At 43.4% G+C, this 24,998-nt stretch overlaps 1 protein-coding gene across 1 annotated transcript in view; it reads left to right on the top strand.

Annotated features, from left to right (window-relative positions):
* Nucleotides 1–23,498: 23,498 nt before the first annotated feature.
* Nucleotides 23,499–24,998, top strand: part of pls3 (plastin 3 (T isoform)) — a 108,586-nt gene continuing 107,086 nt past the window's right edge. The window contains exon 1 of the mRNA XM_067996817.1: nt 23,499–23,652. The gene's annotated coding sequence lies outside the window, so the exon portion shown is untranslated. The remainder of the gene's footprint in view (nt 23,653–24,998) is intronic.

Raw genomic sequence — 24,998 nt, 5'->3', positions numbered from 1 at the left:
TGAGTTGTACAGTGACCAATCTAGAAGAAGCTTCCATGTTGCTAGGGCCGCTTAGCGACGCTATCAATGGGTGACACCTCATGCGTTTGAGCAGCTCTATTTGGAAACAATAGGGGACTGCGACTTTGGACTGGCCTGAGAGCAGATCTGGAGAGACTCATCCTCAGGACTTCATGCTACTGGCTGGGTACACTGCAACCTGAGCTGGTGACGTGGTTTCCCTGGGTCAGACTGCAAAGGAAAGAGAAAGACAAAGTTCTCAGGCTAGTTTGGAGCCATAGCTCCCATTGTTTTTTTGTCTCTTGGATTCATGGAGCAGCTGGAATGCAGGGAAAGGTCTCTGCTCTGCTCAGTAAATGGGTATAATATTGTCGTGGTTATGTTACTGCATGAATAATCCAGAGAACATGAGTTCAAATCCCACCATGGCAGTTTGAGAATGTGAATTTGAGTAGATAGCACAGGTAAGATTAGAGTAGATAGCTCCTGCACAGGCACCATTAGAGTAGATAGTATGACACTCCAAATGGCCTACTTGTCTGATTCCAAGAAGCAGCATAAAATTTGCACTATTACTCAGAAAGGCCCCCAAGATTAGCTTGCTGGTATGGGGAATATAAATTACATTGGTGAATGTAAATTACATTTGATCAGATCAAAGCTCTGCAGTCCTGCCACATTCAGTTGTGAATGGTGGTGGACAATTAAACAACTAACGGGAGGAGGAGGCTCTGTAAACATCCCCATCCTCAATGATGGCGCAGTCCAGCACATGAGTGCAAAAGACAAGGCTGAAGCGTTTGCAACCATCTTCAGCCAGAAGTGCCGAGTGGATGATCCATCTCGGCCTCCTCCCGATGTCCCCACCATCACAGAAGCCAGTCTTCAGCCAATTCGATTCACTCCACGTGATATCAAGAAACGGCTGAGTGCACTGGATACAGCAAAGGCTATGGGCCACGACAACATCCCAGCTGTAGTGCTGAAGACTTGTGCTCCAGAACTAGCTGCGCCTCTAGCCAAGCTGTTCCAGTACAGCTACAACACTGGCATCTACCCGACAATGTGGAAAATTGCCCAGGTATGTCCTGTCCACAAAAAGCAGGACAAATCCAATCCGGCCAATTACCGTCCCATCAGTCTATTCTCAATCATCAGCAAAGTGATGGAAGGTGTCGTCGACAGTGCTATCAAGTGGCACTTATTCACCAATAACCTGCTCACCGATTCTCAGTTTGGGTTCCGCCAGGACCACTCGGCTCCAGACCTCATTACAGCCTTGGTCCAAACATGGACAAAAGAGCTGAATTCCAGAAGTGAGGTGAGAGTGACTTCCCTTGACATCAAAGCAGCATTTGACCAAGTGTGGCACCAAGGAGCCCTAGTAAAATTGAAGTCAATGGGAATCAGGGGGAAAGCTCTCCAGTGGCTGGAGTCATACCAAGCACAAAGGAAGATGTAGGTAACACCTCTCTGTCTGAACACCTTGATTGCCTTGATAACAGGCAGTTGGAAAGATTATCTGTAATCACCAGGTATTGTTCTCTGAATATAAATGCGAAAAGTTCAAGGATTTCCTGACATTCACCTGACGAAGGAGGAAGCCTCCGAAAGCTTGTGATTTTCAAATAAAATTGTTGGACTATAACTTGGTGTTGTAAGATTGTTTACATTTGTCAACCCCAGTCCATCACCGGCATCTCCACAACAAAGGAAGATGGTAGTGGTTGTTGGAGGTCAATCACCTCAGCCCCAGGACGTTGCTGCAGAAGTTCCTCAGGGCAGTGTCCTAGGCCCAACCATCTTCAGCTGCTTCATCAATCACCTTCCCTCCATCATAAGGTCAGAAATGGGGATGTTTGCTGATGACTGCACAGTGTTCAGTTCCATTCGCAACCCCTCAAATAATGAAGCAGTCCGAGCCCGCATGCAGCAAGACCTGGACAACATCCAGGCTTAGGCTCATAAGTGGCAAGTAACATTCGCGCCAACAAGTGCCAGGCAATGACCATCTCCAACAAGAGAGAGTCTAGCCACCTACCCTTGACATTCAGCGGCATTACCATCGCCGAATCCTCCACCATCAACATCCTGGGGGTCACCATTGACCAAAAACTTAACTGGACCAGCCACATAAATACTGTGGCTACAAGAGCAGGTCAGAGGCTGGGTATTCTGCGGCGAGTGACTCACCTCCTGACTCACCAAAGCTTTTCCACCATCTACAAGGCACAAGTCAGGAGTGTGATGGAATACTCTCCTCTTGCTTGGATAAGTGCAGCTCCAACAACACTCAAGAAGCTCGACACCATCCAGGACAAAGCAGCCCACTTGATTGGCACCCCATCCACCACCCTAAACATTCACTCCCTTCACCACCGGCGCACAGTGGCTGCAGTGTGTACCATCCACAGGATGCACTGCAGCAACTCGCCAAGGCTTCTTCGACAGCACCTCCCAAACCCGCGACCTCTACCACCTAGAAGGACAAGAGCAGCAGGTGCATGGGAACAACACCACCTGCATGTTCCCCTCGAAGTTGCACACCATCCCGACTTGGAAATATATCACCGTTCCTTCATCGTCGCTGGGTCAAAATCCTGGAACTCCCTTCCCTAACAGCATTGCGGGAGAACCTTCACCACATGAACTGCAGCGGTTCAAGAAGGTGGCTCACCATCACCTTCTCAAGGGCAATTAGGGATGGGCAATAAATGCTGGCCTCACCAGTGACGCCCACATCCCATGAACGAATAAAAAAAACAGTTTGGAAAATCTGGAAATAAAAAGCTGGTATCAGTAAAAGTGACCATGAAGCTGTTGGATTGTTGTAAAAACCCAACTGGTTCTTTAATGCCCTTTAGGGAAGGAAACCTACTGTCTTTACCCAATCTATGCTTCAAAGTGGCAAAGATAAATAGAACATTGCAGACTCCGATTTATGAGGGATTTATAGGAAATCCCAGTAATCAATTGCAATGATGGTCAGATGCTGTCAGCACCTGTTTAAGCCTGGATTCCCTAGGACCTAAATATAACGGCTTGAGAGACAGCCTGACCTAAAAAACCGTCAAACCAGATTTGGATAAGTGTACATTGTTTCACTATAAAATGGAGGGGAAGTTTGGACAAAAGGTCCTAGATTACTCTTCCTCTTTAAGGTGCATTGTTTGGAGAAGAACTTTACTCTGTGTCTGGTCAGTGCTATTGACCTGGAGATTCTTTATGCTGACATCACATGCCAAGAGTGGAAAAATGCTCAGTTCCCCCGCACTGGCGAACCTTGTTTTGATAAGCACAAAGTGTCTGACACGCAAGACAGCAGCACTGGAAATAAGAATTATTTTCTCCTCAGCACAAACCATCACATGTGGTTGAGTGCAAATTAAAGGGAAAGCATTGCCTTTTCTTTCTTCCCCCCTCATCAATGAATGCAGGAGGAAAACCAGACACAACTCCCCAGTGATTGGTATTATCTATTTATAGCTTGCCATCTCATTACATGCAGCCAGCATATGATATTGCATCTTCCTGTAAAAACACTGTTCAATGCATTTATATTACAGGATATGATAGAATATCTGGGCAGGAATCCAGTCCTTCCTGTGACTCCGAGACTGTAGCCGTGATTACCTCATTCTGCTAACAGAACAATAATACAGGATGCGGGATTTTGAACTTTTACCATTCCTGTTCATTTTTACTCCCCATTTTGTTTCTGGGATTGGAATGTTCACTCATTATCCAGTTGGTGTTGAGTGCTGTAAATTACAGCAACAACAAGTGCGTTTTTTTTCTCTGAATGTTTTAACCAAATACATCAAATCGAGCTCCTTGATGAAGGATATCTTTTTCATGTTTTAATTATCACCGACTTAGTAATTCACTTAGACTGCAAAGAAAGAGAAAGCGTTTTTGACATTTGATTCAACTCTAGGTCAGACTGTCACTCAAGCCATTATATTTAGGCTCCAGGGAATCCAGACTTAAACAGGTGGTGACAGCGTCTGACCATCATAGCAATTGATTACTGGGATTTCCTACAAATCCCTCATATATCAGGGTCTGCAATGTTCTATTTATCTTTGCCCCTTTGAAGCACTGATAATTATTCAGACTTCGGAAAAGTTTTGTTTTTCTTCATTCAAAGTTTAATGTGCCACTTTGCTGCTACCATTCCTTAATGGAATATGTTCATTATATTATCATCTCTGAAGTTTCATTTAAAAATCTCTGTTTGAAATAGGAATGAAAATGTTTTAATCATTTGCAAACCAAAACAAAACCCAATGTCCCACAAGCAGTATTTTGAAGTGGAGTCTACTTCTTTAGTGAAACAAATCCTTAACATTACCACTGATGTGATATTTTGTTTACTTTATGTTATTTTGCACCACTAGCTGATCTCCAGTGATATTGCTCATAGGTAGTCTGGAATCTGGAGCAGGGATGTGATGTTTAGCTGCTAAGAAGGAGTTGTGTTTAACCTGGCCTGTGTCTTTAAGTCTAATGCTCAGGCACTTCCTGTGGGGAAAATATTCTAAATATTGAGATTAATTTGAGGCTAATTACTGAGGGAAGTTTCTGTAGTTTGGCAACTGCTTGTAAAATTCTGACCTTTGCCCTTGAAGAGAGGCCAGGTTATCAAGGTCAGAAAAAACAGCAGGAAGTGGCTGTCTTTCTCTCCCTTGACACTCAGAAGTGTGATAGATGGATAGATAGATAGATAGATATATAGATAGATATAGATAGATAGATGGATCGAGATAGATAGATAGATGGATCTATAGATAGATATAGATGGATGGATAGATAGATAGATAGATGGATGGATGGATAGATGGATAGAAATAGATAGATAGATGGATGGATAGAGATAGATAGATAGATGGATAGATAGATAGATAGATATTTCTAAAATGTAGCACTTAATTCTTTTGCTTTTAATAATTATATTTTTGGTGAATCTCTTGCAGTCCTCAGTACTAAAAATGAAACACTTTTCCACTTTGTACACTTAATTTTAGCAACAAGCATCCCATCTTCAGGTGTGACAGAGCAAAGCTCCCTCTACTCTGCTCCAATAATGAGATTCACACCCACAAGGACATCCCATGCTGCACCAGAGTGTGACTTTTCCATTTCCCACTGGTCTCTTTTAGTAAAACTGCCAATTTACTGCAATTCCGTGGACAGTTTTAACACTGTTCAGATTTATTTGGTTTGAGTCCCTTACAGCCAGAAGAGAGAGAAGACTTTTGTCTTGTCATTTTGGATTAGATTGGAACCCAAGTCCCAGAGGTGAAAGGTCAGTGTGCTAACTTAATACACATACCAAGTCCTGCCTGTTCATTCTTTGAAAAGCAAATCATTTTTGCTTTCAATGACAGATGATCACTGTGTTGGGCAAATCATTTAACATGTGCTTATTAAAGTGAGCAATGACTATTTCCAAACAGCCATTGGTCTCTAAGTTTGCAGGCAGCACGAGCATCAAGGAGAGATTCTCTTGCCACTGACTGAAGTATTACAACTGGCAATGTTAAGAGTTCACACTTTTAAGGTTAGTACTTCCACCAGGAATGTGATGCCTCTCTCTATACTGCACTGCCTTTTTAACTTTTCTGTATGGGGGACCGCCCACCACTCCTCCTGCAGATATTAACATGTTTCCAGGGCCCCCCCCCCCCACACCCTTCTCCCGCAGATATGGGGGAGGGCAAACAAGGCAAGGGAGTACACAATAAATGGGAGGATACTGAAAGGTGTAGGAAGTGAGGGACCTTGGAGTGCATGTCCACAGATCCCTGAAGGCAGCAGGACAGGTAGATAAGATGGTTAAAAAGGCATACAGGATACTTTGCTTTATTAGCCGAGGCATAGAATATAAGAGCAGGGAGGTTATGCTGGAACTGCATAAAACACTGGCAAGGCTACGGCTTGAGTATTGTGTACAGTTCTGGTCACCACATTACAGGAAGGATGTAGTTGCACTAGATAGGATACAGAGGAGATTTATGAGGATGTTGCCAAGACCGGAGAATTTTAGCTATGTGGAAAGATTGGATGGGCTGGGGTTGTTCTCTTTGGAACAGAGGAGGCTGAGGGGTGATTTAATTGAGGTGTTCAAAATTATGAGTGGCCTAGACAGTGTGGATAGGAGGGACCTATTTCCCTTAGCAGAGAGGTCAATAACCAGGGGGCATGGATTTAAGGTGAGTGGTAGAAGAATTAGAGGGGAGCTGAGGAAAATTTTTTTCACCCAGAGGGTGGTGGGGGTCTGGAACTCACTGCCTGAAAGGGTGGTAGAGGCAGAAACCCTCAACTCATTTAAAAAGTACCTGGGTGTGCACCTCAAGTGCTGTGACCTACAGGGTTACAGATCAAGTGCTGGAAAGTGGGATCAGGCTGGGTGGCTCATTTTCAGCTGGCGCGGACACAATGGGCCGAATGGCCTTTTGTGCCGTAAATTTTCTATGGTTCTATATTAACATGTTCCCATGGACCCCCTGCAGATATTAACATGTTCCCATGGACTCCCCGCTGATATTAACATGTTCCCAGGGACTCCCTGCAGATATTAACAGGTTCCCAGAGACCTCCTGCAGATATTAACATGTTCCCAGGATCCCCCCCGGCAGATATTAACATGTCCTCTTGTTCTTTATTCCCTTATCAGAGGAAATAGTCAGCTTGGCTCAGTTGGTTGTACCATGGAGTAGGAAGGTTGTGGGTTCAAGCCCTACTCCAGGACTTGAGCATTTAATCTAGGCTGACAATCCAGTGCAGTACCAAGAGAATGCTGCATCATCAGAAGTGCCATCTATTGGCCATGATGTTAAACCGAGGCCCCACCGGCCTGCTTAGGTGGGAGCAAAAGATCCCATTGGAATAGTTGAAGAGTAGCAGTGACTTTGCCCAGTGTCCTGGCCAACTTTGCTTCCTCAACCAACAGAAACAAATCAGCTGGTTGTTCATCTGGGATCTTGCTGTGCACAGATTGTCTGCTGCACTTCAAAAGTAGCTCATTGGATTTGAAGTCCTTTAGGAGATGCAGAGGTGATAAGGCACCATATTAAGTACAACTTTTCTTTCTGCAAGATACAACTTGAAGCAAATATCAAAGGCTACGATGACTAGTTCTGGCAAATCATTGGCAATGGGCTGACGGTTACAGTTTACAGGCTCCCCTCTCTTCCTCTGTAAGTCTAGAAATGTCTTAAACTTTTGTAATTATCATCATGAAAAATGAGAAAAGATCATGATATGGGAGCACTAAATCAATAATAAAAAAAGGAGATCTACGATAAAAGTAAGTTAGAGAGTCTGGGTATTCGTGGAATGGCTCTTACATCATTTCGTAGTCTCAGCCAGAGCCAATCAATCTCTGAGGGAGGCCCTTCGAACAATTTGTTGTTGTTGTAAACTTGAAGACAGAACACAAACACAATAATTGTCCATCATCTCCATTCAGTGAGCTGTACGAGTCACTCCTTCTGTTTATCTGCAAAAGAAATCGATATCACAAACCCTCAGCTGCTGTGGCAATACAAACACTGTCCTGTACACAATACCACATGATCCATCCACAGCAACAGCTTTGTTGGGCATCTTCCAATAACAACTTAACCTTTATAAAATGATGTAATGACCTTTTTGTTGGCTGTGTAAGTTAATAGCCGTGCATTGTCTTCAGTAATTAAACCTCCATTCACTTCTCACAGATTTAACCTGTGCACTTTTAGGTGAACGTATCCAGCCTTTCCCTGAGAATTGCCCCCTGTCAATGCACTAATGTTGTGTGTCTCATTAACTGAAATTCGAAAAAGGCAAATTATTTTCTCCCTCCTTCCCCTGAGATTGCCGGGGTACAGTTCCGATGGTGGTGGCAAACCTTTAGTTTCACATCTTAGTGGCTCGTTTTCATGAATGAACCTGCACAATGAGTGTCGGGGGGTATTCATCTGTAGGGCCATCACAACCATAAATATAGGCTACCTGTTAGAAATACATCGAATTTTCAGCACACAAACAGGTCATTCGGCCCAGCTGGTCTTTGCCAGTGTTTATACTCCATACGAGCCTCTTCCCACTCTAATTACCTCTTCTCACCCTGCTCCCATACCTTTCTATTCCCTTCTCCCTCTTGTATGCATCAAGCCTCCCCTTAAGTGCATCAATCAGGCCGACATTTGCACACAGCAACATCCCACAAACAGCAGTAAGGTGAAACTGCATTAATGGCCCTTTTGACAGCTGGTGAAAAAGAAACAAAGTAAAAGCACCCAATGCTGGACAGCACAGCTAATGTGTTTGGTAGCAGGCTGTATCTTAGACCATTTATGGTGCTGAGCTGAAAGAAATGCTGCACCTTTGGATTTTTGTCCTCCCGCTGTTAGTTTTACAGTACAGAGTGGTAACAACAGGGAGTGTGAAAGAAAGGCAAAGAATCATGACCATCAGCATGAGTTTCTCTGCCTCACCCCCTGTACAGGTAGTGACTGTGTTTTGGCATCATTCCGCCTGTATGGAACTTCCTCAGCAAGTAAGGATAGTTTTTCTAATGTCTCTTTCTTCGACTGGATGTCAAGTTTTGTCTGATTACGCTTCTGTGAAGCGCCTTGGGAGCTTTTACTGTGTTAAAGGCACTATGCAAGTTGATGTTGTAGAAGCCAAAAATGCAGTTTGAAAAAGAAGTTAAAATTTTGAGGAAATTAGATCTTTGTTTGCTGAAACCAAAACTGGGAAGTTCTGCACAGGTGGGCGATGTCTAAACTCATTTGCTCCACTGTCCTTGGCAATAATATTCACCATCACCGTAGCAACTGTGGAAAAGCTAATAGGGTGTCAATAGAGAGGAGACTGATTTCATCAATTAGATAAAGATCAGCTTCAATTTCCAGGACAATGCTTGTAAGGGAAACTCCAGGGTAATCAAAATTAGTTTTAAACTTCCTCTCCTTTTGTACTTCAGCCATTGGATAGAGTGCAGGGTTTTCTGTTCCAGCTATGACTTCATTCTACCTCTGAGCATGGGAGAAAATGGGAGACTATTATTTAGGTTTTTGAGTAGCCTCTGTCAACAATGTAGTACTACGTATGATTAAATGATTTGATAGGGTAGATAGAGAGAAGCTATTTCCTCTGGTGAGGGGGAGTCCAGATAAAGGGGACAGAATCTTAAAATTAGAGCTAAGTCATTCAGGGGTGATGTCAGGAAGCACTTCTTCACACAAAGTGTGGTGGAAATCTGGAACTTTCTCCCCCAGAAAGCTGCTGATGCTGGGTCAATAGAAAATTTCAAAACTGAGATTGATAGATTTTTATTAGGCAAGGGTATTAAGGGATATGGAACCAAAGCGGGTAGATGGAGTTAAGATACAGATCAGACATAATCTAATTGAATGGCAGAACAGGCTCGAGGGGCTGAATGGCCAACTCCTGTACCTATGTTCCTATGTATGCCTACATACCAACTTAGAAAACTGGCAACATTTGATCAATAGCTTCAAAAGAAAACTGAGACAGCCCCAGAAATAGGTAGCAGGCCAAAAACATCCCCAAATACAAGCCTTATAACATGTGAAAATGAGGAGTTAGACTGAAAGTGCAGTGGGACAAAGACTTGTCATAACTTAAGCCACAGGTGTACCCAACATTCCATCATTTTTATTGCAGGAGAAAATAAACCCTGAAGTGCCCAGATTGCAGCAATGGTGGATTTAGAACTTACAAAAGGGAAACACCATGTTGAAGGCATGAGATTTATTTTCTAAAAGAAAGACTTGCATTTATATAGTTTTTTACAACCTCAGGATGTCCCAAAGCGCTTTACAGCCAGTGAAATATTTTTGAAGTGTAGTCACTGTTGTAATGTAGGAAACGCGGCAGCTAATTTGCGCACAGCAAAGTCCCACAAACAGCAATGAGATAATTAGCCAGTTAATCTGTTTTAATGATGTTGGTTGAGGGATAAATATTGTCCAGGACACCAGGGAGAACTTCCCTGCTCTCCTTTGAATAGTGCCATGGGATCTTTTACATCCACCTGAGACGGCAGACAGGGTCTTGGTTTAACGTCTCATCCAAAAGACAGCACCTCCGACAGTGCAGCACTCCCTCAGTACTACACTAGAGTGTCAACCTAGATTTTGTGCTTAAGTTGCTGAAGTGGGACAACCTTCTGACTCAGGGGCAAGAGTGCTACCACTGAACCGCAATTTGGAGCCATCTTCAGAACATTTGAATTTATTTGGTCCATTTCCGACATTCTTGACCATATTGTAATTCTGTATTTCAAGCCAAAAATAATTTCTCCTGAAAAGGTTAGAGATATTTTAAATATGAACATAAAAATCTAGACTTCAAAGCAACTTTACAGTGTCCAGTAAATTTAATCTCAAATAAATTGTGTTGATTTGTGAATTGACATCCTCTACAGCGTGCGTCTAATGTAATGCCAAGCAGCAGTGCTTACACTAATGAAAAGTTGCTCACTATCATGCCTGCTCTTGACACCATGGTAGCTCAGAGATAGGTGTGGCATTGCATGAATTGAGGGTAAACCCCTGAAAATGGCATATGGTCAACGTTTTGTTCCATGCCCACCTCAGACACAAAATGAGCCCTACACAATTACTTTGCCCCCATGAGTAAACAGAACTGGGGACAACTGCAAATATATATGCAGTGCAATTAAATGGTTATTCTGGAGCATTTTACCAGATCTACAAATAAAGAGAGGTGTGGTTCACAACTGTATTTACATTCTCTGAAAGTTAACTGAGCCCCTCACATTGAATCAGCCATTCTCTCCTCAGTTCTTCATCTCTCTGAATATTTCTTAACTCTTTCTCGGATTACATTTAAACCAGCTAGGTTACCGTGACATTTTTTTCCCCCTGCTAAAATACTAAAAGTGAAATATAACCATTGCCCTTAGCCAGGCGGAAGATCAGCCATGATCTGATTGAACGGCGGAGCAGGCTCGAGGGGCTGCATGGCCTACTCCTACTCCTATTTCTCATGTTCTATTTTTTTATATTCTTATGTCTCAGCAGACCACCTCATTCTGTTGTAAAAATCTGTAGCCTGAGGCCCAACTCCACTGTAAATAAATAAACACGAGTGAAATAGGGAAGGGCTTGCTTTACACAGCAAACATACTTCAGCACCTCATTTGTCACTCATCCTCCATACAAAACAACAATGGCACGGCATAAGGAAATACAAATTATTTGGACCAAAGGAGAAAAGAACTTTTAGAAATTCAAAGGAAGGAAGAATGATCAAGGGAATAGAAAATAAAGGAATTAAAAAGTTTCAAATAACTTGCATTTATATAGTGCCTTTAACGTAGTGAAACTTCACAGGAGCATAATCTGACAACAATTAACACTGAGCCAAAGAAGACATTAGGACAGGTGACCAAAACCTTGGTCAAAGAGGTAGGTTTTAAGGAGCATCTTCAAAGAGGAGAGAGGTAGCGAAGCAGAGAGATTTAGGGAGGGAATTCTAGAGCATAGGGCTTAGACAATTGAAGGCACGGTCAATTAAGTGGTTTTAATTTAGATGGTTTTGGCACTATTAAGTGGTTACATAGAATTACATAGAACTTACAGCACACACCAGGCCATTTGACCCAACTGCTCTATGCTGGTTTATGCTTCTCATGAGCTTGTTCCCACCATACTTCATCTAATTGTATCAGTATATCCTTCTATTCCTTTCTCCCTCATGTACTTATCTAGCTTCCCCTTAAATGCATCTATGCGATTCGCCTCGACTTCTTCATGTGATAGCAAGTTTCACATTCTAACCACTCTCTGGATAAAGACGTTTCTCCTGAATTCCTTGTTAGATTTATTGGTAACTATCTTATATTTATGACCTCTAGTTTTGGACTCCCCCATAAATGAAAACATTCTCTCTACGTCTACCCTATCAACCCAGTTCATAATTTTAAAGACCTCTATCAGACCATTCCTCAGCCTTCTCTTTTTTTTAGAGAAAAGAGCCTCAGCCTGTTAAAGGAGCCCCAGCCTGATTAATAACAGACAGCAGATGTTAGCCCAAAAATTACTGCTGGCAATGTAAGTGAATCATTAATGTGCTAATGTGACATTCCTCCAATGCCTACTTAGCAGGTTAACGCCAGTGTTAAAATAGCGGACAGGCAAATGTCATACGAAAGTGCAGAATGTCCCATCTGTTAACTATGTACTAGGCTTTTGTTTTCCAAATGGTGACTATTATGCTGAGCAAGGAATCTTGCAGCCCTGTACCCTCAAAGAAACTTTAACATAAACAGTTTTTTGGAAAAAGTAGCCTAGTTTAAAACAAAACAACACATTTTTGAATAGCTTGCATAGACATGCCATAGAAATACTGCCGCTTCAAGTAGAGAATTGACTGCTCTCAGCTCATTTGTCTTCACTTGTCCTGTTATGCAGTAAACCCACTTTCAGACTTTGCCAGTGCAAAATGAATAGCAAGGTGAATAATTGCATAATAAACTTAGCAAAATTATATACATGGTTCCACTTTATTTAACTAACGCATGCACAAGTTTATAACATTTACTTTATTACAGGAGATTTTGCAGGAATGATTAAATCCTTGTGTCACACTGACATTGGAGTTTTGCAAAGCTTTTTTAAGGATCATTTTTATCTTAAAACATTTGCTCAAATATATAAGGATGCAAAGCCTTCTTCAGTCACAAATATTCAACTTATTGACTTTTTGGTCACACCTGAGGTAAACGGTGAAGATTTTGAAAAAGCTGCTCAATGGAATTTCTCAGGTCACCTTGGCCTTTATTTATTTCAGTTGGCAGTTTCAGTAGCTTATAAACTATTTATCTGCCAACTGTCTGGAGAAAACAATAGTGACTACACTTCAAATAAAGTCATTCATTGGTTGTGAAGCACATTGGGACGCCCTAATCCTGAACTCGCATTTTTCTCTACTTTCTTCCCTATCTCACCTCAGGCCCTCCCCGAGCTCATCTTATCCCTGAGACTCACCTCCTGCTCCCTCGACCCTATTCTCTCTAAACTGCTGAACATCCAACTTCCCTTCCTGGCCCCCATGCTAGCTGATATTGTTAACAGATCTCTCTCCCCAGATACTGTCCCCCGTTCCTTTCAAATCTGGTGTCATCACTCCCCTCCTCGAAAAAAACACCCTTGACCCCTCATCTCCAACCTCTCTTTCTCTCTTTCCTCTCCAAAGTCCTTGAACGTGTTGACATCTGCCAAATCCGTGTCCATCATTCCCGCAACTCCATGTTTGAACCTCTCCAATCAGGTTTCTGCCCCTGCCGCAGCACTGAAATGGCCTTAATCATGACATCCAATGTGATTGTGACTGTGGTAAACTATCCCTCCTTATCCTTCTCGATCTGTCTGCAGGCTTTGACATGGTTGACTACACCATCCTCCTCCAAAACCTTTCCTCTGTTGTCCAGCTGACTAGGAGTGGGCTTGCCTGGTTCCACATCTATCTATCCAGTCATAGCCAGAGAATCTCCTGCAATGGATTCTGTTTCCGCCTTCAGGAGAGGAAAAAAATTGCCTTTTAAAAAAAATCTGCTATATTCCAGGTGGTTGATTATACAATTTCTTCTCAATCCCATAAGTTTTGATTTTAGTCACAGGTTGCATGTGAGAGACCTTATCAAGTGCTTTTTGGAAGTCATGAGATATGGGGGCGATTTTCAACTGCTGACTGCCTATTTCTCGCCTGTAAAACAGACGGCCGCCAATTGAAAATAGGGGGAGGTGGGTGAAGCTCGAGTCTCTCTGCTCACCTGTTGGGCATCCAAAAGGCACAGCACACCTCAGGTACTATGTCAGTCGTAACAGTGGATCCAGCACTTTTCCTGCCATGGGAATCCCAGGACATATACTGGCTCTAGGTTTCTTCAGATGCTGTTATGCCAAAGCACCCAATTTCCGCAAGTGCACGGAAACACACCCTTCGCCACTTTATTAAAATGAGAATGCTGGGCCTGCACCTATTACGGGCTCAGGCCCACTTATATCACCTAGGAAAGCCCCAAGAGATCCTGGAGAAGCACAGGGTGAAGACCTGGTGTAATGGGTCTCTGCTCCTTTTGCCTTTTCACTGTACCTGGGAAACGCTGATTCTCCTGACATGGTGAAGAATAAAATATCCCCTATTGTCCCCACTCATTAGATCAACTTTTTTTTTGTAATGTGAAGGCCATTCAAATATGGTCAATGAAATTTTCAAGCAGCATCACATAATTAATACGGATGAGATTGTGAATTAGATACACTGCCGCAATTTTAATTGATCTTCACTGCTAAATGAAGGATATATATTTGTACAAGTACCAGTCTTGTGTTTATAGTAGATTTATCTACTATGTCTAAAACAATTAGAAAGCCTGTATCTGCTATCCTGGTGCAATTGGATGGCTCAGAAATTGTTAATCAGTTTTCAGTTCATTAGTCTTAGTTTGTCTTGGGCCCTTTGCAAATGCAAAAGTGGAATCCCTGACTCTTTTTGTCTATCTTTGTGGCATTCTGGAAGTTTTGCCTTAAACAGCAGCAGTAGCTTGTGGCAGGTTAGTTGTGATAAAATCTGGGAATGTCACAAGGGTTGAATGGGAACTTGATTGGAGGGAACAGTAAGGGAGGGGGAATTGAGGGTTTTATGCAGGTACCTCATCTGACAGGACCAATGTGAGTGGTAGACTTGTGGATGGAGATTGTTTTGTTAGGGCTATTGCACTAAAGGAAATGTCCGTAATTAAAGTCAGAGTCTCTTTGACTAAGAGTGTCTACGGTCATTTTGTGGCATAGTTTACACGAGCACATCTGGAAACAGCTCTACCTACAAGTAGATCTCCCCAGCCATACTTTCTGCAGACTACACATAAGAACATAAGAAATAGGAGCCGGAGTAGGCCATGCGGCCCCTCAAGCCTGCTCCACCATTCAATAAGATCATTGCTGATCTTCGACCTGGACTTCACTTTCCCACCCAATCCCCATATCCCTTGATTCCCCTGAAGTCCAAAAATCTATCTATCTCAGCCTTGAACATATTCAATGACTCAGCATCCACAGTCCTCTGGGGTGGAAAATTCGAAAGATTCACAATCCACTGAGTAAAGAAATTCTTCCTCATCTCAATCTTAAATGGCCGACCCCTTATCCTGAGACTATGCCCCCTAATTCTAGGCTCTCCAGCCAGGGGAAACAACCTCTCAGCATCTACCTGTCAAGCCCCCTCAGAATCTAATATGTTTCAATGATATCACCTCTCATTCTTCTAAACTCCAGAAAGTATAGGCCCATTCTACTCAATGTCTCCTCATAGGACAACCCTCTCAACCCAGGAATCAATCTGGTGAACCTTCGTTGCACCACCTCTAAGGTAAGTACATCCTTCATTACATAAGGAGACCAAAATGGTATACAGTACTCCAGGTGAGGTCTCACCAAAGCCCTGTACAATTGTAGTAAGACTTCCTTACTCTTGTACTCCAACCCCCTTGTAATAAAGGCCAACATGCCATTTGCCTTCCTAAATGCTTGCTGTATCTGCATGCTAACTTTTTGTGTTTCTTGTACAAGGATACCCAAACCTCTCTAAACACCAACATTTAATAGTTTCTCACCATTTAAAAAAAATCTGTTTTTCTATTCTTCCTACCAAAGTGAATAATCTCACATTTCCCCACATTATACTCCATCTGCCACCTTCTTGCCCACTCACTTAACCTGTCTATATCCCTTTTCAGACCCTTTGTGTCCTCCTCACAGCTTACTTTCTCACCTACCTTTGTATCATCATCAAACTTGGATACACTACACTCGGTCCCTTCATCTAAGTCATTAATATAGATTGTAAATAGCTGAGGCCCAAGCACTGATCTTTGCGGCAATCCACTAGTTACAGCCTGCCAACGTGAAAATGACCCGTTTAACCCTACTCTCTGTTTTCTGTCCGTTAACCAATCCTCAATCCATGCTAATATATTACCCCCAATCCCATGAGCCCTAATCTTGTGTAACAACCTCTTGTGTGGCATCTTATCGAATGTCTTTTGAAAATCCAAATATACTACATCCACTGGTTCCCTTTTAATCTACCCTGCTAGTTACATCCTCAAAAATCTCTAATAAATTTGTCAAACACAATATCCTTTTCATAAAACCGTGTTGACTCTGCCTAATCATATTATGATGTTCTAAGTGCCCTGTTACCACTTCCTTAATAACGGATTCCAGTATTTTCCCGACTACTAATGTCAGGCTAACTGGCCTGTAGTTCCCTGTTTTCTCTCTCCCTCCTTTCTTGAATAGCGAGGTTACATTTGCTACCTTCCAATCCGCTGGGACCGTTCCAGAATCTACGGAATTTTGGAAGATCACAACCAATGCATCCACTATCTCTGCAGCCACCTCTTTTAGAACCCTAGGATGTAGGCCATCAGGTCCAGGGGATTGACTGGTTTTTAGTCCCATTAGTTTCTCCAGTACTTTTTCTCTTCTGATATTAATTACATTAAGTTCCTCACTCTCATTAGCCCCTTGGTTCCCTGCTATTTCTGATATGCTTTTTGTGTCTTCTACTATGAAGATAGATACAAAATATTTGTTTAACGCCTCTGCCATTTCCTTATTCCCCATTATAATTTCTCCTGTCTCAGCCTCTGAGGGACCAATGTTTACTTTTGCATGGCTGAGCCCTGCCCTTGCAGTGTGTTGAAGCAGTTTTTGCGTCCTCAAGGTTTGTGTGTAATCTCCCCAGCCATTAGTGAAGATACTGGGGACAGAAACTAAGACATAAAATGCATTTTAATAACTTAACATATAAAGAAAAAAATTTGCATTTATATAGTGCCTTTCACAACCTCAGAACGTCCCAAAGCACTTTACGGCCAATGAAGTACTTTAGAAGTGTAGTCACTGTCATAATGTAGGGAAACATGGCAGCCAATTTGTGCACCACAAGTTCCAACAAACAGCAATGAGATATTGACCAGACTGTCTGTTTTAGGTGGTAGTTGAGGAATAAATACTGGCAGGACACCAGGAGAATTCCCCTGCTCTTTTTCAAATAGTACCATGGGATTTTTTTTCTTTCAACTAAGGCCTTGGTTTAATGTCTCATTTGAAAGTCAGCACTTCCTCAGTATTGCACTGGAGTGCATAAATGTCTGGAGTAGGACTTGAACCCAGAAACTTCAAACTGAGAGGCAAGAGTGCTACCACTGAGCCAATGCTACTACTCTGTGAGTATGTATATATAATGTTGACCCAACTGTTGAGGAAACCACTGCATGGTATAAACAGAACAATTTCCACAACACTGGAGCCTTGAACAACTATTATAGAACCACATCTTTAGAGGTTCTGCGATGCAATTTTGCCATTAGGCAGTGGGCTGTTCTTCAATAAATCTTTGCCAATACGTAGGAAACATTGGGAGGCATGTTAGAGCACAAAATGTGGACATTATTGCATCATGTCTGTTGAGACATGAGTAACAAAATTTTGGCAAGGGACACTGTCACTGTAAAGTAATTCATGCCTCAACTTATCAGGTAGGCATTTGGAAGAAAATCCCAGAAAAACCTGCAGATTTCTTCAGTTGCTGTGTTCACTAAAGGTTGTTTGTTTGTCAATGTACTGTATCTCTAAGTATTCAGGAACTGACATGCTAAATGGACAGTAGTGCCCAATGATCTGGTGTACCTTTACTGTGGCTGAGTTAGATATGGTCAATTTGGCAGGAACTGGTCCGAAGCCCGAACTGGGAATCGTACAGACTCATAGGCTGAACCTGGAGGCCGACCATGAGTGACAGACGTTCCTGGGAATGAAATGGAGGCAGTCCTCCAAAGCTGCATTAGCCAACCTCAAAACGATTTGGGGGGGGGGGCGGCACGTAATCCGCCCCCCTGATCTGCACAGGCTCCGCCAGTGTACCTGGACCTCCAAGAAACTTTTAAGCGCCTTGGGTCATTTTACTACGTTAGAGGTGCTATATAAATGCAAGTTGTTGTTGTTAATATTGACAAAGTTCCACACAAACTATTATGGTGGGGATTTGAGGTAAGAGCTGGGATTGGCTGAAGGATAGGAAGTTATCGGAGTAATCCCGGGTGGGGGAAGTGCTGTGTAAGGTGATCCAGGAATCCCGGGTGGGGGAAGTGCTGTGTAAGGTGCTCCAGGAATCCCGGGTGGGGGAAGTGCTGTGTAAGGTGCTCCAGGAATCCTGGGTGGGGGAAGTGCTGTGTAAGGTGCTCCAGGAATCCCGGGTGGGGGAAGTGCTGTGTAAGGTGATCCAGGAATCCCGGGTGGGAGAAATGCTGTGTAAGGTGCCCCAGGAATCCCGGGTGGGAGAAATGCTGTGTAAGGTGCCCCAGGAATCCCGGGTCGGGGAAGTGCTGAGTAAAGTGCTCCAGGAATCCCGGGTCAGGGAAGTGCTGAGTAAAGTGCCCCAGGAATCCCGGGTGGGGGAAGTGCTGTGTAAGGTGCTCCAGGAATCCCGGGTGGGGGAAGTGCTGAGTAAAGTGCTCCAGGAATCCCGGGTGGGGGAAGTGCTGAGTAAGGTGCTCCAGGAATCCCAGGTGGGGGAAGTGCTGTGTAAGGTGCTCCAGGAATCCCGGGTGGGGGAAGTGCTGAGTAAAGTGCTCCAGGAATCCTGGGTGGGGGAAGTGCTGAGTAAGGTGCTCCAGGAATCCTGGGTGGGAGAAATGCTGTGTAAGGTGCTCCAGGAATCCCAGGTCGGAGAAGTGCTGAGTAAAGTGCTCCAGGAATCCCGGGTGGGGGAAGTGCTGAGTAAAGTGCTCCAGGAATCCCGGGTGGGAGAAGTGCTGAGTAAAGTGCTCCAGGAATCCCGGGTGGGGGAAGTGCTGTGTAAGGTGCTCCAGGAATCCCGGGTGGGAGAAGTGCTGAGTAAAGTGCTCCAGGAATCCCGGGTGGGGGAAGTGCTGAGTAAAGTGCTCCAGGAATCCCGGGTGAGGGAAGTGCTGAGTAAAGTGCTCCAGGAATCCCGGGTGAGGGAAGTGCTGAGTAAAGTGCCCCAGGAATCAGTGTTGGGACCCTTATGGTTTCCATGTGACATAAGAAATGATTTGAATTAAGAAGAATGAAAACTGACCAAATTTTTTAAAAATTCTTTCATGGGATGTGGGCATCGCTGGCAAAGCCAACATTTATTGCCCATCCCTAATTGCCCTTGAGAAGGTGGTGGTGAGCCGCCTTCTTGAACCGCTGCAGTCCGTGTGGTGAAGGTTCTCCCACTGTGCTGTTGGGTGGGGAGTTCCAGGATTTTGACCCAGCGACGATGAAGGAACGGCGATATATTTTCAAGTTGGGATGGTGTGTGACTTGGAGGGGAATGTGCAGGTGGTGTTGTTCTCATGTGCCTGCTGCTCTTGTCCTTCTAGGTAATAGAGGTCGCGGGTTTGGGAGGTGCTGTCGAAGAAGTCTTGGCGAGTTGCTGCAGTGCATCCTGTGGATGGTACACACTGCAGCCACAGTGCGCCGGTGGTGAAGGGAGTGAATGTTTAGGGTGATGGATGGGGTGCCAATGAAGCGGGCTGCTTTGTCCTGGATGGTATCGAGCTTCTTGAGTGTTGTTTGAGCGACACTCATCCAGGCCAGTGGAGAGTATTCCATCACACTCCTGACTTGTGCCTTGTGGATGTGGAAATGCTTTGGGGAGTCAGGAGGTGAGTCACTCGCCGCAGAATACCCAGCCTCTGACCTGCTCTTGTAGCCACAGTATTTATATGGCTGGTCCAGTTAAGTTTCTGGTCAATGGTGACCCCCAGGATGTTGATGGTGGGGGATTTGGCGATGGTAATGCCGTTGAATGTCAAGGGGAGGTAGTTAGACTCGCTCTTGTTGGAGATGGTCATTGCCTGGCACTTGTCTGGCATGAATGTTACTTGCCACTTATCTGCCCAACCCTGGATGTTGTCCAGGTCTTGCTGCATGTGGGCATGAACTGCTTCATTATCTGAGGGATTGCGAATGGAACTGAACACTGTGCAATCATCAGCGAACATCCCCATTTCTGACCTTATGATGAAGGGAAGATCATTAATGAAGCAGTGAAGGTGTTTGGGCTTAGGACACTGCCCTGAGGAATACCTGCGCCAACCATCTTCCTTTGTGCTAAGGATGACTCCAGCCACTAGGGAGTTTTCTCCCTGATTCCCATTGACTTCAATTTTACTAGGGCTCCTTGGTGTCAAGGGCAGTCACTCTCACCTCACCTCTGGAATTCAGCTCTTTTGTTCATGTTTGGACCAAAGCTGTAATGAGGTCTGGAGCCGAGTGGTCCTGGCGGAACCCAAACTGAGCATCGGTTTGCTGACTATATCAAGCTGGGAGGGTATTTGAATCTGAGGAGGTGGACAGGAACCTACAAAATGATTGAAAGAAAGAAGAACTTGCATTTATATAGCATCTTTTGTGTCCTCAGGATATCCCAAAGTGCTTCACAGCCTATTAATTGAGTAAAATATGTCAGTGGCTAGGTTAATGGCAGATGAAATTGAATATGGATTGCACAAAGAAATAAAATCTGGGTGATGTGCATATAACAAAATTAAGCATTTTGTCGAAGATTTATCTTGATATTGCCTTCTTTAATTCTGTCATGGTATATAAGGAGTTAGAAACCAGCTGCATTGACAGAAATCATATTTCAGCTTCACTTACTACAATTGTCAATTTGGTCAAGACTGAAGGAAGGGCCATGTCACTCAAATGCAAACATCTTTTGGTATCTGTTTCAAATATGTGTTTGATTGCTTGTTCATTTGAAAATGAAAAACAGTTATTTAAATTCATTTGATCCCGGTCATTTTTTCCAAGATATTTATTGGCTTGTCTTTTTCATATAAATGAGTCTGTAGCTTTCTAAAAGAAACCGTCTGGTCAGATTGCATCTGAAGATGGTGAGAAAAGAGAGAAGACCTGCTATTTAAGAATATCACTTGTGTTACTTAATATAGCAGTTGAAAAATGTTTATTATTTTCCACTGGCTAAGCTTAACTGCTATGTTTATTATTTTCCACTGGCTAAGCTTAACTAATATGTATTGTGTTACTGCTACAATGTTATTCTTACATCGAGTTACATTGAGTTACATCAAAACTACAGCACAGAAACAGGCTATTCGGCCCAACTGGTCTGTGCCAGTGTTTATGGTCCACACGAGCCTCCTCCCTTCCTACCTCACCTAACCCTATCAGGATATCCTTCTATTCCTTTCTCCTCCATGTGCTTATCTCGCTTCCCCTTAAACGGATCTATGTTATTTGCCTCAACTACCCCTTGTGGTATTCTTTTACTGTTTAAAAAATTGATTGGCAGTTAAAGCGTAAGTGAAAGTCTAGCACCTTTGGATGATGAGAAGCATCAGTGAAGGCATGGAATAAAATTAATAGTTGAAGTGGGTCCTCTGTTCATCCTCTGGGTGTGTTACGAATTTACCTAGATATCTGAACAAGTGAAAACATGATCTCTGGGACATTGGGAGCAGTTTGACAAACAGAAGCCACAAATATCTAGAGCAAAAAAAAATGATAAAAAACATATTAATACGTATTCCATGAATGATAAAGATATAGTTAAAGGTGGAGTTACAAGAGATTTAAGACTATTATCTGGACTATTTGCTCAGCATATCCAATTGCTGTGGAGCATCAATCAGTAAAGCAAACAATGCTTAACCGTGTAGCCAAAATAGATTGTAAATTGGAGGAAGTTATGCTTTAACTGCACATATTTCAATACTGTGATAAATTACAAAAACAACAACAATTTGCATTTATATAGTGCCTTTAACATGGTAAAATGTCTCAAGGCACTTCACAGGAGCGATTATCAAACAAAATTTGGCGCTGAGCTACATAAGGAGATATTAGAACAGGTGACCAAAAGCTTGGTCAAAGAGATAAGTTTTAAGGAGTGTCTTAAAAGAGCAGGGAGAGGTAGAGAGGTTTAGGGAAGGAATTCCAGAGCTTAGGGCCAAGGCAATTGTAGACACGGCCGCCAATGGTGGAGCAATTAAAATTGGGAATGTGTAAGAGGCAAGAATTGAAAGTGCGCAGAAATCTCAGAGGGTTGTAGGGCTTGAGGAGGTTACAGAGATATAATAGACATTCAAGCCCTGGAAGCAATCTAGAGAAGAGCCTCAAGTCAGATTGCTGAGGTATGGAGTAAGACTGGAGAAACCTGGACTTTTCAGGCTCTCAGGAGACCTTACAGAAATATATATGATAGCAAATGGTATAGAAAAAGTAAATCTGGAACACCATTTCAAGTTTAACTGTGGTTCAAACCAATGAAAGGCAAATGTAGGACTGATATCATGAAGGTCTTCCCCAAAAGGGTAATGATCAGCCCAATCTGTGTTAGTTGTGGCTCAGTGGTAGCACTCTTGTATCTGAAGGTTGTGGGTTCAAGTCCCACTCCAGTGACTTAAGCACAAAAGCTGGGCTGACACTCTCGGGTAGTACTGAGGGAATGATGCACTGTCAGAGGTACTGTCTTTCAGATAAGATGTTAAACCAAGGCTGTGTCTGCCCTTTCAGGTGGATGTAAAAAATCCTATGGCAATATTTTGAAAGAGATGCAGGGGAGTTCTTCCTGCTGTGCTGACCAATATTTATCCCTCAACCAGCACCACTAAAACAGATTATCTGGTCATTATCTCATTGCTGTTTGTGGGACCTTGCTGTGTGCAAATTGGTTGTCGTATTTCCTAATTACAATAGTGACTACACTTCAAAAGTACTTTATTGGCTGTAAAGCACTTTGGGATGTCATGAGGTTGAGAAAGGCGTGACATAAATGCAAATCTTTCTTTCAATCTCTGCTATGTGAAATGCCTTGGGACATTTTACCATAGTAAAGATGCTATGCAAATTGTTGATTAACCAGGGGTAATGTAGTGGCGGGAGAAACTTTGGAATCATTTAAATTCGATGCTGTGTTGTGGAAACTGAATTCTTTCTGGATGGATGGAGGGTCAAATGGCCTCCCTCACCCCTATCCAACTTGTGGGACAAGTGCACAATTGAAGTGTTGTCTCCATTGAGAAGTTAAAGGCGCAAACTGAAGCGGTAACATTTCATTTAAAACTTAGCAAAGTTTTAAAAGTTACTGTTTGCATGGTCTTAAAGATGTGCACCAACAAACTGGACAGAAGTACCAATTCTGCCATTGGAGTTTGAGAGCAAGACTTTGAAGATCTCCAAAAATCAGGAGAAAGCAAAAAAAAAACAAGGGGGGATGTGAGCCACACTGCCCGAGCTACACCTCCCGGTCAGTGTCCCACCCACCCTGTGCTCTCTCCCCGCAGGTAACACAACGAACTCAGCCCCGCCTCCTGTGATGGACAGCCCGAAGGACCAATCACTCATCGAAGCTCTGAGAATCCCGCCGGGCGGCTGGAAGGGCCAATATCGAATGAGCGCCGGTGGGAGGGTGGCCCGCCTTCCCCCTGTCCCCACCCCGGGCAGCCCAGGGAACATCTGGATCTCCGCGGGTCGGTGCGGTGCGGTGGTGCTCGCCTCTGAGAGTGGCAGCGCGAAGCCGTGGGCTGCAGAGAGAGAAAGAGAAAGAGAAAAGTTTTGCTAAGTTGTAAGTACCGAGGCTCCTGTTTCTTCAGCCCGGGGGTCTGTCACCGCTCCCGAGCGACCCGGTGATGAGCCCGGGTCGGTGCGGTGTCCTGAGCCGGAGGGTGAAGGGATGGATGGAGGGGGCCCACCCCCCAAACCCCCCAAAAAAAGGGACACGATGAAGAGCGCGGGATTGGCGGGCTGACGAGCAGCCTCTCAACTCTTTGCGAAAATGGCCAGTCCCCTCTTCCAAAATGCGGCGGGATAGTTTTAGTTTAGATGCTTATAAAAGTCGTTTGTTTTTCCACTGTCAGAAGTGAGTGCGAGTGTGCAAAAGGCGCCTGTGCTCAGTGTTTTCTGCCACGTATAGCAGGCGAGTGTTTGTGTTTTTTTCTCACTGAACTGAAAAAAAAACAATCTGAAAGGACAATCTGACTTGAAACTTTAAAAAAAATATATATAAATTGAACAACAAAATAAACTTCAATCCGACTTGGGTTCCATTCAACCGTTCTTCCTCCCAGCCTTCCAACAAAAAAAACCCGTAGAAATTCTATAGTCAAGTGTTTTCATCAATTGTACATTATTTCTGTTGTTGCTAATTTGGGATTTGTGAAGGCAGTGCCTGCTATACGTTTTGTCTTAAGACTGGTTTGCTTTTCTTGCTGCCACCGATGTAATTATTGGGTATTTAAACGTTCTATGAGCTAAGCTCGTGATTAGAGAGGAAATGGTTGAGATTCCTTTGCTGCTCAGATTCTCAACTACCAGTTCAAACCCATTAGTCACAGAGTACAAGGAGAGCTGAGGGCTGATCCTGCCATTCGCCCACCAAAGGGCCATTAACTCTTCGACTGTGCGTTTGGTGTTTTGCATGAAATTTAAGTAGTCCTCTCCAGGGAACTGAGTGGTTGTCTGTGAACTGTAGTATTTGCATTTGGGAAAACAAGTGAGGATATTAGGTTTTTAAGTGCTGCTATTTTTGAATAGTTCACTCTCTGATAGAACCAGTTTCTTTCAGGATTCTTGGGAGAGGTTGTTACTGCGTTTAGAGAATTGTTTAAATATAAAATGAGGAGGCACCTTTATTGTATTCCACAGCCTCATTTTCTTTTGTAAATTGTGACTGTGTAAACTGCTGTTGGATGTTTTGATGTGGAGATGCCGGTGATGGACTGGGGTTGACAATTGTAAACAATTTTACAACACCAAGTTATAGTCCAGCAATTTTATTTTAAATTCACAAGCTTTCGGAGGCTACCTCCTTCGTCACTTGTTTACAGTTGGATGTTTTGCAACAGGATATTTTTCTGAATTTATCCATGGGGGATAGTGCAGTTTGTAATGGAGCCCAGTGTATCCACGGGG

This window comes from Heptranchias perlo, chromosome 15 (assembly GCF_035084215.1).
Source record: "Heptranchias perlo isolate sHepPer1 chromosome 15, sHepPer1.hap1, whole genome shotgun sequence".
Classification (NCBI taxonomy): domain Eukaryota; kingdom Metazoa; phylum Chordata; class Chondrichthyes; order Hexanchiformes; family Hexanchidae; genus Heptranchias; species Heptranchias perlo.
Note: the sequence above shows the minus strand (reverse complement) of the source record. Positions and strands in the feature narration are given on the sequence as shown.